Here is a 16579-nt window from a genome sequence, read left to right as displayed (position 1 = left end):
TACTTTGTATGTTAATGTCATTAGTGTTCATCCAGCTTGTCTTTTCATGAGTCTCTCAAGGTGTGGGATTCTGTGTTCCGTTTCTCAGAATGATCTATAACGCCAGATAAAGCATCTAACACAGATTAGTCTCCCAATCATGGGATGTAGATCGGAATGTTCCCAGAGGACTGCTTTACTTAAGATTCCTTCATTAAAGCAATAGAGACAGACTCACAAGATCAACAAAAGATTCATCGAGCCACATGCCTATGATCCCAACAACTGAGGAGGCTAATGCAGGAGGATCCAAAGTTTGAGGCCAGCCTCTGCAACTTGGCGAGGCCCTAAGCAACTTAGCGAGACTCTGGCTCAAAATAAAAAAAAAAAAAATTTTAAAGGGCTGGGAGGGCTGGGATTGTGGCTCAGTGATAGAGCACTCATGTAGCACATGCAAGGCCCTGGGTTCGATCCTCAGCACCACATAAAAATAAATAAATAAAATAAAGGTATTGTGTCTAACTACTTCTAAAAAAATAAATGTTTTTTTTTTAAGGCTGGGAATGTATCTCAGTGTTAAAGTGCACATGGGCTCAGTCCTCAGTCTTAAAATATTAAATAAATAAATATATATGTACACACACACAACATATATATCAAAAAATTCTATTAATTAGATTATTTTCTGATAGGTTTTAATAAGAATTTTCTTGTGGAAGAACAGACTATTTTCTCATTGGGCATAGGAGATCATTGGTGAGTTGTGTACGATCAGAAGTTCTTCATCAGTGGGTACAACTGTCAACCAGTCTACTTCAATGGAAATCCTCCACATTCCACTGGATCCTTGCCAAGAAGTGTCTTTGCCTCCTGTACTTTATTAAACACGGTCCTGGGTTTTAATGAACTGTAGTGGAAATCTTCCCCTCATCTGCACCTGCGGGTCTCAATTCCACATCCAGGTACAATATGGCACTATTAGTCTTTTACCTGGAATTGAAGAGAGAACTGGATTTGGATTTAGGAAATTCTACAAAATATAAAAATGTAAAAAAATATAAAAAATTTAGGGTCTTTTCTTCCTCTCTTCCTCTAAGACCCAGTAAGACTTTCCTTTTCCTCAGGTAGAGGGCCTTTTTCCCAGATCCATCAGCAATCCTCTGAGACCTATGAAGCCACGTGTTAGATTCGGAAAGGTCTCTCCCAGTTGTGGAAGCCCAAGACGCTCTGACGGCTTCCCTTGTGTACCTTGTGTCGTTGTGATCGTCCCCCTGGATTGTAAACACAGATAAATGTCTGGAAACTGCAGGTGAAAGAACCCCTGCTAAAATCAAGAACCAATTTACATGATTGGAACTCAAAAAAACTCAAAGGAAAATGTGCTACACAGAGCTCCTTGCCAAAAATGCAAGGTTTCCTCTCAAAAAAAAGGAAGTCGCCTAAAAAAACCTGCCTTCCTTGGCTCCTGATCACATCCCAGGATGAGGGATCCCATTCCCATTCATCTGCTCTCAAAAGAAGTCAAAAGAGTTTGGGTTCCAGAAATTGTTCGTTCTAGTCCTGCTCCGTCACTAAATGGTTTTGCAATTTTCAGTGAGTTGTTCGGGCCTCCTGTGCTCATAGGAAGAGTGGGAGTGTCTGCCTGATTTGAAAAGCCCTTTGGAAGTGCCAAAGATTTACCAGAAGAGACATCCATCATTGCCTGCCACACCATCTCCTTACCTGCTGTTTTGGACGGTCCATGACAAGTGTTCATCATCTCCACGGAGGTGGGCCTGTTTTGATGGTGCTCATGCTAATGCTCCAGATGCCTTTCTCTTAAACATCTGTACAGGGCCAGCAGAGAATAGCCAGGCCCCCACTATGAGCTGGGCTAGTTGGCTACAGTTAGGAAACACACATATATAAGTCAATTTCTAAATCTGTCTTCTATTAGTTATATATCTTTTGAGCAAGTCAATTCCTGCCTCAGTTTCCTTACCTGTCAGAGAACAGTAATAACTATCAGGACTACACTGAAGGACTATTGGGAAGACTCAATAAGACAGCATTATAAAATACACTCAGAGTGTATTTTATTGTAAAGGACTGTGCAGATGTTAGCTATTTATATTTCTGATGCCTGTGGAACCACAGAGCTCACCAACACTACAACTGAAATACAGAAAAAGGAGGCTCCCCACCCATACTTATCCCAACGTTAAATACCCAGGGGAATCCAGGCAGGTGTGAGGCCAACCCTCTTGCGGTGACTCTCAGGCTTAGTCATACCTGCTAATGTAACAACCGCTTCAAGTAATGCTTCTACCTTCCCCGGGTGACCTTGAATGGGGACACTTCATTCTTCTCTCAAGGGTTCCATTTCCTGGCCTGGAAAATGAAGGAGAGGGAGCTGAGTGAGGTGATCCCCAAGGTCTGGTGCTGTGACATTCTCTAGGTGGAGAGGGAGTACAAGCAGGGGCCAGATCTGCAGAGCAAACACTAAATACTAGCAGATGGTTCAAGAAAGATGCATAGGAGATGTGAATTCTAAGTCCAGGTTTTGCCTGATTTTAAGAGAATCAGAGATGGTCCCCTTACCAAGTCTCCATTTCTCTGATGGTGTTGGGGAATCAATAATAACTACAATTAAACTACATACCAGAAACTGCCCATATGTTATCTTCATATATTAAGTATCAACGCCCTCCTGTTTTTTTTTTTTCTAGCCAGTGAAGTAATTTATACTCCGTGAGGTTATACCAGCTATGATAAGATCTCGGGACTAAAATGTTGCAGAGCTAGAAAGCAGGACTGACCGAATGCAAAACCTGTGAGATTCCCCATTAGGATATTCGGACAAGCCCCTAAGAGAGATGAATCCATTAATAAACACACTTATCAAAAAACACACTTATCAAAAGCCATCGGAGAAATACCATGCCCTCCTGGACTCTTCTCATAAGCTCCCCTACCATCTCCTATTACCCAAAGTCTTGCAGGCACAGAGAATTAGCATAACAGGACCCAGAATAAATTGCTCCTGCCCAAGGAACAAGTCAGCTTCAAGCCAGAAGAATCTAGCTAATGAGACACCCTTCTTTCCACCCCAGTGTACCCCAGCCCTGTTTTCACCCAGCCAGGACCCCAGCTCCTCACCAAGCAGCTCTGGCCTTTTGCAGGATGCTGATGTGTTGGCTGTTGCTATGGCGACGGAGGAGCATCTCTGTCATGCACACATGAGCAACAGAGAGTGGGTATCCCCCACCTGGGAAACTCGGAGGATTTATCAGTTGTTTTCCAGCAGCCTCCTCGCACTGCTTCAGCCAGGAGCAAGGGAGCATCCCCTCCACTTAGCGTTCGACCCATGCCAGAGGCGGGGCTGAGCGTTCTGGACCACTTCTGTGCAGAAAGCAACCCCTTCCCTCTACTTCTGGTACAGTCCTTGTTCGATGAAGATGCCTTCCCTTCCCGGTAGTGGGAAGTGGGACTGACAGGGTGCAAGTGAGTGAACTGCTGTGTTTACAAAGAGCCAACAGGTAGCCCCTGGTTCTTCAGTCCTCCTGGGCCACTCCCGGATTGTGAACCAGCTAGATAGTTAGAGCCAAACTCATGTAGCTTTATACCCTGCTTCAGCCACTTATGAACAAGGCAGTATCACGCCATTTCTCTAATAAGACTTAGCTTATTTATGTGCAAAAATGGGTTTAATAATTCTTTGCAAAGTCATTGAAGAAAATTAAATGAAATTGTATAAATAGGTCCTAATACCAAGGGCACCTCGTGATAGGAACCCTTTTTTTTTTCAGGGGATTGAACTCAGGGGCACTCAACCACTGAGCCAAATCCCCAGCCCTGTTTTGTATTTTATTTAGAGACAGGATCTCACTGAGTTGCTTTGGGCCTCGTTTTTGCTGAGGCTGTCTTTGAATTCAGGATCCTCCTGCCTCGGTCTCCCAAGCTGCTGGGATTATAGGTGTGCACCATGGAGCCCGGCTGGGAATGCTTTTATGATAGCAATTATTTTTTAAAAAATAGCTTAGTGAAACATGTTCTTATTTAAAGATAGGCAGATATATGTTTTGTTTTGTTTTAGAACTGAGAATTGAACCCAGGGGCACTTAAGCCATATCCCTGGATTTAATTCTTTTGTTTTGAGACAGGATTTCACCAAGTTGCTTAGGGCTTCGCTAAGTTCTTGAGGCTGGCTTTGAACTTGTGATCCTCCTGCCTCAGGCTCCCAAGTGGATGGGATTTCAGGCATGCACCACAGTGCCTGGCCCAGATATATGTTTTAATCCCTGGTTTGATCTTCATAGTCTGATATCTACTGAGTATTCTGAAGTCAATTTTTTTGAGTCTCCTTCATGTGCAAAATGAAGAGGTTCGGATAACCTATGAGATTCTATGCAAAAGATTTTATTTTGATATAGTTATCATATCTGGTTGGAATTTGGGGATTCTGACTAAAAAGGAAAAGAAAAAGGCACCTTCTATAGCAGTGAAATAGCACATCATCATTACTGCCACCTTTAATGAGCACTGTATGTGCTAAGCACTGTGACAGATGCTGGTCCACTCTCTCATTTACCCCTGGCAGTAGCCATCATGAGGTAGGAATCGTTCTGGCAAATTTGCGGTAGAGGAAAATGGGCGGCGAGCTCTTCTAACAGTTGCAAAAAATAAATAAATAAACAAATCCTAACTTTGCCTTTACTATATCTGCACATTGAGAAAAAATTTTCCTCCCCTGCCAACCCACAACACCACATCATATGAATTCCTGCATGGCTACCCCCAGGGAGAGGTTCCTTAGTTCCAGGGCCAGCTCAGAGCAGATGGCCCCATTTCTACTCTCATAAAGAGCCAGCTCCAGGGATCTGAGAAAAGAGTTGCAGTCCAAGGTCTCACACTTGACTCTAGGAGTGTAATTCTGTCTGAAAGCACATCAGCATGCTCCCTCCATCCTTTCCCCTCCACCCTGCATATTTGCAGAATCTGCCATGCATGCATGATGAAGAGCTAAAGATACCTGACTGGCTTGCCTGCCGCCCATTCCTGATCAGGAGTGAGTCAGTATTTCTATCTCCTGGTTTTTATCTTCTCCCTAGTGTCAAGAGAACGTCTTTTCTCATCTCCAAAATAGCATCTGGTCCATTCGAAGCAGGCTAGAAGTAGGCTGACTGCCAGCACCCTCGTTTCTTGGCAGATAGATGGCATTCCCCCATCCAATTATCTTGAAGTCTCCTTGCTTCGTGATGCAGCCAACCCCTCCATCAGGAGCCAGACCCAGGTAGCCTAAAGTCACCTTGAACAGATCAATAATAATGATGGCTACAGATCTCATCTTCAATTCTTGCATCGCTTCTACTAGGTAGGAATCTCACTCTTTTAAAAAAAATGGGGAAACAGAGACTCAGAGAAGGGAAGAGGCTTCCCCAAGGTCACACAGCCTGGCACAGAAGAACTGAGATTCTCAACTTTAGAAAGAAGAGTTAAACAGTTCCTAAAGGCCGCTTGCTTTTCCTATAGATCATAGCCAAATGCTTGGAAGGTTCTGGGGATTAGAGAGCATGCCAACCCAGGTTCCAGAAAATATCCCCTGTGCTCTCTTCAAGTGTGCCTCCAAACATCTGCTCCAGCTCTTTCCTCAGCTTGGGATGCCCTTCCCTGTACCTAGCAGCGCAGTGCATGTTCCAAAAAAGAAACCACAGGTTTCATGGTTGATTGAGCTGCTCTGGAATCCTGACTGTACCATTTGCAAGTTTGTGATTTCAGGCAACTTCTCTAGTCCCTCTGAGGTTTTCTTCCACTGTAAAACAGGGCCATCTGCCTCACAGTGTTGTCATGACAATATATGAGCTTGAAGGGCCTAGCATGGTGTCTGACAGTTAGCAGGTGCTTATGATTACGCCCTTCCAAATACAGCTCAGGCACCACCGCCTCTAGGAAGCCCTGCCTGATTGTGCCTCTCTCCTCCAAGCCCTGACATGTATTCATTTATTTTTTTTCTTAATTCATTGAACCAATATTTTAAAAATACATAAATAACTCAATCATAGTACTCAGCACATGGTGTTATAATTACTGGGTCATGTTCTATTTCCCCCATTAGACGAGGATCTTTCTGAGGGCAGAGATTTTTGTCTGAGTCATCACTGAATCTTGAATGCCTACTCAGGCATTCAAGGAGGGGCCTGGCAGGAGGGAGGAAGTGAGAAAGCAACAATAAATAAATAAACAAAAGTCAAAACAGAAAGAAAAAGAAACGAGACACAGGACTGCTTGTAAAGACTTGCTCAAAAAAAAATTTTTTTTTTTTTGAAAAGAAAAAGGTAACCGGAGGCTGGAAAGGCACCTGATCCTTGGGCAGCCTCCCCTGCAAATGTTTCTCCCAATTCCCCCATTGACAGGAGCTGACAAGAGAGGAATATCAATGACCCCCTGAATAGGAAATCTCAGATGAGCCCCGCACCCAGCACCCAGCGTGCAGACAGGCAAGTCTGCAGAAAGGAAAATTCCAGTTGAACAGCCGATGGGGATAGACTGCAGCCCCAGGCCTGGTAACAAACAGTGTGTGGAGCTTCAGTCGGGGACCAAGCTCCTCCCACCTCCAGCAACTGCGACTGCAGCCCCAGCAACAGAACGGCTTGGCAGGTGAGGAGGGCAGCCAGATTTTCAGCAGGGAAGCAGGTGGCTGGCTGAGGTGGGAGCTTCTGCCCCCACAGAGCTGGAATTTAGAGACTGAGCCTTGGGCAAAAGGGGCCAGGGATGAAGAGGAGAAGGTCTGCTTTCTCCTGTCTCCCCAGACAGCTTTCCTGCCTACCACCAGAGCTCCAGAGGGACTTTTGAAAGTCCCATTCCAATCCCACCATAGAGGGGAGAGCCACTGTTTAACAAGGAATTCATGCATCTTGGTACTACCCTTCTAGTTTATCTACCTGCCTTTCTCCTCCTCCTCCTCCTCCTCCTCCTCCTCCTCCTCCTCACTGGGGATTGAACCCAGGGGTGCTTAACCACTGAGCCACATCCCCAGCCCTTTTTATATTTTATTTAGAGACAAGGTCTCGCTAAGTAGCTTAGGGCCTCGCTATATTGCTGAAGCTGTCCTTGAACTTGCAACCCTCCTGCATCAGCCTTCTGAGATGCTGGTATTACAGGTCTGTGCCAGCATGCCTAGATTCTTCCTTTTCCCTAAATAAAGTCGTCTGTGTCTGTCATACCTCTGTACCTCTTCCTGGAATGCTGTTCCTTCTTCCTGGAGTGCACTCTTGAGTATGCTTTGCTGAGTCGGGGTCCTTGTACTAGATGAAGACTAGAATCCTCAGACTAGCATCTGAATGCAGACAGTTTGCTTAATAGGCCATCCTAGGAAGCATGGGGGTGGGGTGGAGTGAGACAAAAAAGGTAAGGGAGCCAGGAAAAGGGGCATTAGTGAACAGGTGGCCATTATGGGCAACTGGGGTCCAATCCCACCGAGGAACCCTGGTACTTGCTGTAGACCACATTTTGGAGATGTTTCCCTTGAGGGATGAGAAAGCTAGAGCATTTAGCCACCAAATCCCATTCAAGCTGGTTAAGTAGTGATCCTGATGTCATTCACTCCCCCAGCAGCTGCCCTGTGCAAGACCCAGGCACATCCTTGCACCAGAGCAAGTGCTCAACTAGAAAGTTACAGGGAGCACTGGCACCATCTGCTACCCTTGCCAATCTAGCTAACTACTCCACCTTTTCCAAGGCTCAACTCAAAAGCCAGTACCTTTAATCCTAAATAAATTTCACAACCTCTCTCTCTGCATTGCCAGAGTAGGTTGAACACAACTCTATAGAATACTTGTCCTATGGAACTTTCTGTGTATCTTCTCCACTAGACTGTGGGCTCCTTTAGTGTCCTGACTTCCAGCACAAAGAGACACATGGATAACAGGTGCTTTGATCCTAGTACTGATTAAATATCAGTGATAGTTGAGAATGCTAACTAACATTGATGAATCCTAATACTAGCTGAAAAAGAGTTAGAGGGAATTTCTTATGCATGATTTATACATATTTGTAGCTGTTTATAATATGCATAACATCTTTTGAATGATGTGGTCACCTCATGGTGGATTAAAAGGCATTAAATTTATACGTATTTGTAGCTGTTTATAATATGCATCACATCATCAATCTGTTTTAATATCCATGGTACCATCCTAGAGATGCTTCAGCATAGGGATTGGGCCATCCTTTAGCCAGAACCTTTAAATGACTTCTGTCTCAGGGGTCTGGACCTTGCCTACAAGGTGAGAGAAAGGATTGGAACTCAAAGTCAAATCCAGTGTGACGTTTTCCAAAGTAGCCTGAGACAACACAGCCAGAATTGGAGCTTTTACCTTGTTGCCAAAACAACATCCACTTAGGAAATATGAGGGAAAGAAGAAATTATTATAGCAACGAAAGAGATGGATTACCTATCATAAAACTTAACGAGATGTGTACAGATTCTTTTGAACAAAAATTGGTATGACTCAGGAACAACAAAGAGCACTTGAGCGACAACAGAAAAGGTAGATCATGTCCTCAGATGCAACATCGTTAAAAATGTCATTTAAAAAAATTTTTTAAATTTGTTTAAATTAGTTATACATGACAGTAGAATGCATTTATGCACTTTGATATATCATACATAGATGGGATAAAATTTCTCATTTTTCTGATTGTATGTGTTGCAGAATCATATTGGTCCTGTAGTCACATATATACGTCGAGTAATAATGTCTGTTTCATTCTACTCTAAATCCTCTCCCCACATCCCCTCATTTTTCCCTAGACTAATTGGGAAATGGAATGCAGTTCAAATAGAAAAAAAATGCCAATAAATTTTGGGGGTAATTAGACAAATTGACTATGAAATCCACATGGAATAAATAAGCTGGAATCACAAGAAGAATTTTGAAAAGGGACATGAAAAAGAGAAGAACTGGCTCTACCATTATTAGAATGTCATAAAGCTGCAGTAATTTAAGCAGTGTGGTTCTTGTGTATGGAGAGACAGATCAATAAAGAGAAAACTCAGAAATAAACCTAAATGTATCTATACATCTAGTGTAGAATAAACATGGCATTTCAAGCCAGTGGAGAACAAGATTATTCAATCAACATTATTGGAATAATTGGATTGTTACCTCGGGAAGAAAAAGAAACTAAGTTTTAAGGTCCATAGTTCACACATTACGTCAAAAAATTTCCAGATGGATTGAAACCAAAATAGTAGTAGCAGGAGAAAATGTAGGAAATTTTATTTTATAACCTAAGGAAAAGCTGTCTAAGAGTGATGTATCGCAGAAGTCATAAATTTTAAAATTGATAAATTTGACTACCATGATGTTCCTCCACGGAAAACGCTTTCATAAATTCCTAAGGCAAAAGACCTACTGAGGAAAATACTTGCAATCCACACCACAGGCAGAGCACAGATTTCCTTAATATATTTTAAAAGCTTGTACATATCAATAAGAAGCAAAACCAACAAATACACGTGTGTGTGTGTGTGTGTGTGTGTGTGTGTGTGTGTGTAGATGATAGTAATGAGTATGAAAGGAAGGAAATACAAATGGCTTCTATACCTCAACATAAGAAAAGAACTAGGGGCTGGGGATGTGGCTCAAGCGGTAGCGCGCTTGTCTGGCATGCGTGTGGCCCGGGTTCGATCCTCAGCACCACATACAAACAAAGATGTTGTGTCCGCCGAGAACTAAAAAAATAAATATTAAAAATTCTGTCTTCTCTCTCTCTCTCTCTCTCTCTCTCTCTCTCTCTCTCTCTCTCTCTCCCCACAAAAAAAAAGAAAAAGAAAAGAACTAGATGCTATGATTAGGATATGGTTCATCTCCTAAAGATTCATGTGCTGGAAACTTGGTCTCCATGGTGGAGTCGTTGGGTTGGTGGGAACTGTTAAGAGGTGAGGTCATTGGGGGAACCACCCTTGGGAGGGATTAATGTAATTCTCAAAGGACCCCAATTAGTTTCCAAGATAATGACTTATTATAAAAACAGCAAACTTGTCCCGGGCATCCCTTTGACTTCCTGTCTCACCATGTGATATTTTCCACCCATAATCCCGCCATTATGATACATCCACCAGGAGATGGTCTCCTGGTGAACAAGTAGGGCTTTCAGCCTCTAAAACCATGAGCTAAATACACCTCTTCTCTTTATAAATACCCAACCTCAGGTATTTTATTCATAGCAAGAGAAAACAGACTATTACACTGGATAACCGAGAGAGATGCCTACACACCGTTTTGTAACTAAATTTTGTGCCGCGTGCCTGTGCTACCTAGTTTCAAAACAAAGAAAGATGATTTTAATAATAATCCATAAAGCCCAGGATCCTAGCTAAAGGGACAACTGTGGGCATCCATGGCATATGTGGAAAAACATGGAATAAAAGTTGGTAATAGAGAGACTTAAAGAGTTAAAAGCAGACTGGGGGTATATAAGTGGTGTGATCAGTCTCACAGTCTTAGGTGTTCAAGTTCCAGATTCATTTTGTCCTGTGTGGCTGTGACAGTTGACTTCTGTGACCCTCAGTGTCCTCATCTGTGAAATGGGAATAATCATTGTAATGACCAAGCATGGTGATGCACTCCTGTATTCCCAGCGACTTGGGAGGCTGAGGCAGGAGGATCGCAAGTTTAAGGACAGCCTCAGCAACTTATTGAGAACCGCCCCCCCGCCTCCAGGAACTTAGCAACACTCTGTCTCAAAATAAAAATTTTTAAAAAAGAACTCACGATATAGTTCAGTGCTAAAGCACCCTTAGGTTCAATCCCCAGTACCCACCAAAAAGAAAAGATGAACAAGAAGTGCCTAACACAATACCTGGCATATAGTAAGGACACAAAGGGCAGCTTGTATGTCCTAGACTCTGACTTCCCCAGCTTGACTGTAAATTTTATCTGCACTTCCTGTCTGGCAGTCCCCAAACACCTCTTTTATCTCAGAAGATGCCGAAGGAATAAATACCTCAAATCCTCTTTTGCAGTTATTCTTTTTTATTTCCCAAAGCCTCCAATACCCAAGAATTAACAGATTTTTATTGACTTGCACAGAGCTCTCCGGCCCTGACTTCTGGAAAATTCCGTTAAGGTTCTAAATATACTAATCTATAATTGTGGCTCAATGTGGTTTGCATTAAGAGTTCAGCGTGTGCATTTTATACCGTGCCACGGCTGATCCAGCCCTAGACCTGTCGACCAGGCTGTCCCACCAACTTGTCGCATTCCTGCCAGACCTTAAAAGCAAACTATAAATGGTAGCTGAAACCCTGAGCCGTCCTTAGGTCCATCTGCACTACTATCTGACCCTAACTGACCTGGGATCAGTCCTGTGACCCAGGTCTCCCTGATCTATTCCCTGTCTTTGATCCCTACCTCTGGCCCCTTCTGGACAATGTGATCATGGTTTTTATTATATTTTATCTTTAAATACTCACAATAAACCACCTTTATTTGGGCTCAGACCAGGAATCGACCTCTCTGTATTTATTGGTTTCTTTTTCCACATTGTCTACAGCCTGTTTCCATAACCCCATGAGCTATTTTTACTTCTGTAACTGATCTTGGCCCTCTTCCCTGTTCTATTAGTGTGAGGTTGTCCCTGTCTGCCACTCCTAGCTAACCTCTTGATGAGCAAGGGGCTCCAGGTGGGCCAATTTTCTTGTAGATGTCAGGCATGTGACCTTGAGGACAACGAGAACCACCTTCTGTCTTTTGTCACAGAGTGGCAGGATTTCATCAGCTACCCTGAGGTGGTCCCAGGCCACTCTGGCCTTATTTGGTGTTATGGGGTAGGATGTCTTGCACAGTCTTCCAAATGATGTGGATGGGGACCCAGAAGTGGTAGGGGCCTTGGGATGGGTTGGTGTTCATCTCCTTACGGAGCAAGGCCAGGTACTTTTACTTGTTTCTGTAGAAATGCTCAGAAATGATCCTTGCAGAACATGATCGCCACTTTGTGGCCCAGAAGTATCTATTTAACAGTGATAGTCACCCCTATGTGGCCCAGGAGTTGACCCCAGCCATTTAACATCAGGACCTGAGCCTCCACCATCTTCCTGAGAAGCCCCTTCTGTATTTTTATATTTTTTTCTTCCCTCCTGGCACTTGTACCTCAAGACTCCTGAATAATTTTTTTTTGAGTGTGGGTTACTGGAGATTGAACTCAGGGGCACTCGACCACCGAGCCCCATCCCCAGCCCTATTTTGTATTTTATTTAGAGACAGGGTCTCACTGAGCTGCTTAGTGCTTCACCATTGCTGAGACCTGCCACTGCACCCAGCTCCTGAATAATTTTTGACACTTTTTAATGACATATTTTTATGGGGAGGTATTTGATGTTTCAATACATGTTGGCTATTGGTCAAGGCAGTTAGCATATCCATCACCTGAAACATTTCGGTTTTTTTTTTGTTTTGTTTTTGGTAATGAGAACATTCAAAAACCTCTCTTAGGGCTCAGAGTGTACCTTCTTCTGGCTATTTGGAAATATTTAATATCTAATTTTCAATTATAGGCTGCCATGCCCTAACATGACTCATTCTCTTGATTACAGTTAGTTGGTTCATCCAACCCAACCAATTCAATTAATCTTGTCCTGGGAGAGATTTTTTTTTATGATTTCTGTTTTTATTGGTTTGTTTTTTTCACCCCCCTAGGAGGAAAGAAAAGAATGATAATTATTTTTGTGGCAATAGGAGCTAATGTAAAAACTAAGATACATCTACAGCTGTTTGTAGTACCTGTCAGTTCAGGTCTTTTGAAGAGCAGATACCAAGGTGGGATTAGACATGGAAGAGACTTCTCAGGGGAGTACAGGGGAAGGATAAAGGGGAGGGAGCCCGAGTAGGGCAGGGAGAGCCTTCCATTTGCAGGATACCTTGCAGCCAGATCCATGAGGAATCACCAAGTAGAAGTTGCCTATTTGCAGATTGGGCTAGCAATAGACCCCCCCCCCCCGCTCTGTTAGCTGGAAACAGTTTGTATGAAGCATGGCCTCAGCCAAGCACTAGTTTGGATCCACAGGAGTGGAACCATGTCTTCTGGTTCACCTTACTCCCTCCAGCCAGGTCCCTCAAGGGTAATCTAGTTCTCCGGAAGCAGTCACTGAGACAGGATTAAATGTGCAAAGGTCTTATTAGGTGAATCACCAGTGAGAGAAAACCAGGAAGGAAGCCAAGGAAAAAGAAAATGGTAGAACCATCAGACGGCAGAGCAAGTGGAATCCCAGTTGACAGAGAACGAGAAGGCAGGATCCTAGGCTCCCATGTGGAGCCAATGAGGTTGGACAAGGCTGTTGGAAAGTCTTCAAGCCAAAATCAGTCATCCGGGGATGCTGGGTTTTCCAGGGCTGGGCCTGGCTTAGTGTCTTTGACAAACTTGTCACAAGCTAGAAGCAGCACACCAGAAATGGAGTCTTCAAGCTAACATAGGCAATGAACTTCAGCAGCTGGGGGCTCAGTGGAATTCTCTGGCTGCATTTTTCATAGGCACGTTCTCTCAGCCACTCTAAGGAAATCTGAGTGGTGCAACTGGACAGCTTCCAAGCCACCCTACAGACAGAAATGTAGCCTGCTATAAGTACGACATCACTATAGTGACAAGACAGAAAGAGAATCCTGGCACTAAGCGCTTGATGACATTTCTTCCTAAAATCTAGAGTTCCCTGCCTTCCACAGAATTCAACTGTTCACATTTTCCTTGCTGAGCCAACAGTCTCCTCATTTTGCTTGCTCTGGTTTGAATTGAGTTTCTGTCAGACTCCTGATTAATACAGACCTAAAGGCAAGAAACGTGAATGGTGACATTTCGGGCCTTGTAATCAGCTGCTGGGGGAAGCATATTTGGTCAGGGAATTCAGAGTAAGTCTAGGTAGTGGAATTACTCAGACAAATGAGAACTGGTGCTGGGTTCCTCATAACAGTTGACAGTTTGAACTGAATTTGATGAATAAATGGTTGCTTAATAACCAGGAATTCTTTAAGAGTAGGAACCACAGGTTGCATCTCTCATACCTCCAGTATATGTAGTTATTCCTAGAACCAAAGAATCAATAAATACTTACTGAATAAAGGAGAAGAATTTCCATCCTCAGTGAGCTCCCAGTCTAGTAGCAAATCAGACAAAGAAAACTCCAATAGGATAAATGCTGTTATAGAACTGCATACACGGTGCTAGGGAATCAAAGAGGAGGAACATTTAATTCTGCCCTCAAGGATCAAGAAGTCTCTCACAAACTGCATGTGGTGATGCTTACCTGTAATCCCAGAAGCTCAGGAGGCTGAGGCAGGAGGATCGCAAGTTCCAAGCCAACCTCAGCAACTTAGTGTGAGGCCCTAAGCAATTCACTGAGACCCTGTCTCAAAATAAAACACAGGGGCTGGGGTTGTAGCTCAGTGATACAGCGCTTGCCTCTCATGTATGAGGCACTGGGTTCAATTCTCAGCACTGCATATAAACAAATAACTAAATAAAGATCCATTAATAACTAATAAAATATTTTTTTAAATAAAATAAAATACAAAAAAGGGTTGGGGATGTGACTCAGTGGTTAAGTGCCCTGGGATTCATTCCCCAGTGAAGAAGAATGGAAGAGGAGGAGAAGGAGGAGGAAGTGGAGGAGGAGAAGTCTTTCCTAGCGAGAGTACAAAGAATAAGTTAGACTACCCCCCAAAAAAGGAGGATAAAAATATCTTGCTAAAAAAAAGAAGCATCTACAAAGATATGATGACATAAAAATATAAAGAAGTCTAAGAAACAACAAATTGGATTGAACTAGACCATAAGCTTCTATGTTTATAAACCGAGTCTTATTCTTTAGTGAATACTCATTACTTAGCAAAGGGCTTAGAGTTTAGTGAGCACTTAGTACATTTTGTGTTGGGGAGGTGTAGTATTCAAAGTAGCAAAAGCATGGCAGTGGACAAAAACCAGCTAGGTGTCTCTCAATAGACAATTGGATGGAGAAAATGTGGTCTAAATATAAAAGAGAGTTTTACTGATCCACAAAGAATAATGAAATTATGTCATTAGTTGTTGATGAACCTTTATTGGTTGATTGATTGATTGATTGATTGATATGTGGTGCTAAGAATTGAGCCCAGTGCCTCACACAAGCTAGGCAAGTGCTCTACCACTGAGCCACAACCCCAGTCCTGAAATAAGTGTTTTTTTTTTAAAAGGAGGATCTCATTAAAAGGAGGATGAACAATGGAGAAGAGGAAGGGAATTTAGGTGGAAGAAGGGGGATGGGAATGGGGAGGAATTACAGGAGGAAACTGAACAAACTATATCATGTGCATGTATGAATATGCCCATTAATTGCACTTTTATGTATAACTCTGATGTACCAACTGAAAAAAATTAATAGAAGGAAGACAATAGCACAGATAAGGGGATTAGGGGAGGTAGGGGGTAAATGGAGAGTGCTGGGGATCAAAGTGGAGCCAATTATGTTCTATGAATTTATAAGTATATCAAAAGGAACCCCACAATTATGTATAATTATAATGAACTCATGAGATAAGGCTAAACAAATTGGAACCAGATGGTGATAAATAACAGTAAAGTAATTAAACCTTAAAGTATAAAATAAGAATAAATAATATCCACAGGAGCAAACATTAATTAGGCACCTGATGTATGCCTGGCTCTATCCTGAAAAGTTCATGGCCATTATCTGATTTCCTCTTTCAACAATTTATGAAATACATACTACTACAATACTTACATACATATATATTTTTTTCTTTTTTTTAGTTGTAGGTGAACATAATACTTTTATTTTATTTTATTTTTTATGTGGTGCTGAGGATTGAACCCAGCACCTCACACATGCCAGGTAAGTGCTCTACCGCTGAGCCACAGCACCAGCCCTAATCCCCTTTTTTTTTTTTAACAACTGAAAAATACTGATGCTCAGGACATGGGGAGGCCTCACCAAAGTCAAACAAGAATGCTAAAACAGAGCTGGGATTCAAATCCAGGTTCAGTTATTGCCAGAGGCAAGAGCATCAGAGCATGATATCACCTCCCCTGCTAAAGAGGATTCACTTCTTTAAGATCAATCTGATACCCCCAAGCGTCCCTTACCCCTTTTGTCCACCTCTCTGGGATAGAGACTCAGAAGTTGGCTGAGGTATGACCTGAATGACATGACAGCGTTGGATGGAAGGGACCAAATCCATCAAGGAAGAGACGGGAGTTGGGGGAGAAGCCAGGACATGGTCATAAATGCGACTCTCACACCCAACACTTAAGGATTTGTCCTATACTGGGCCCTGTGATCAATCCTTCCATAGGATCCTCTTGTCCCATCCCCCTGTGTACAATCCCACCCAAAGCATGAGAATTTGAAGCTCAAAGAAGTATAGGATCATTTTCAAGGTCATTTAGCTACTTGGTAGCAAATCAAGCATTCTAACTATTTCTGGTTCTCACATCAGAAGAATGCTTTTCTCTGTCTTATATTAATTGCTTTCTTTTTATTCTTATTTTAATCATTTTATTTTTCTTTTTCATATATAGACACATAAAAACCAGGGGCTAGCTATCTCTGAGGTTGGAGGGGTTATGTTAA

General features: G+C 42.7%; 1 long non-coding RNA gene across 1 annotated transcript; it reads right to left on the bottom strand.

The window, feature by feature from the left end:
* Nucleotides 1-668: 668 nt before the first annotated feature.
* LOC144373994 (uncharacterized) lies at nt 669-3352 on the bottom strand. Its single transcript, XR_013433525.1, has 3 exons — nt 3118-3352; nt 1702-2349; nt 669-1250 (listed from the first exon to the last, which is right to left on the bottom strand). It is a non-coding gene; the product is annotated as an uncharacterized LOC144373994 (long non-coding RNA).
* Nucleotides 3353-16579: the final 13227 nt, after the last annotated feature.

The sequence above is a fragment of the Ictidomys tridecemlineatus genome, unplaced genomic scaffold (assembly GCF_052094955.1).
Source record: "Ictidomys tridecemlineatus isolate mIctTri1 unplaced genomic scaffold, mIctTri1.hap1 Scaffold_54, whole genome shotgun sequence".
NCBI lineage: Eukaryota > Metazoa > Chordata > Mammalia > Rodentia > Sciuridae > Ictidomys > Ictidomys tridecemlineatus.
This window is presented reverse-complemented; position numbering and strand designations above follow the sequence as displayed.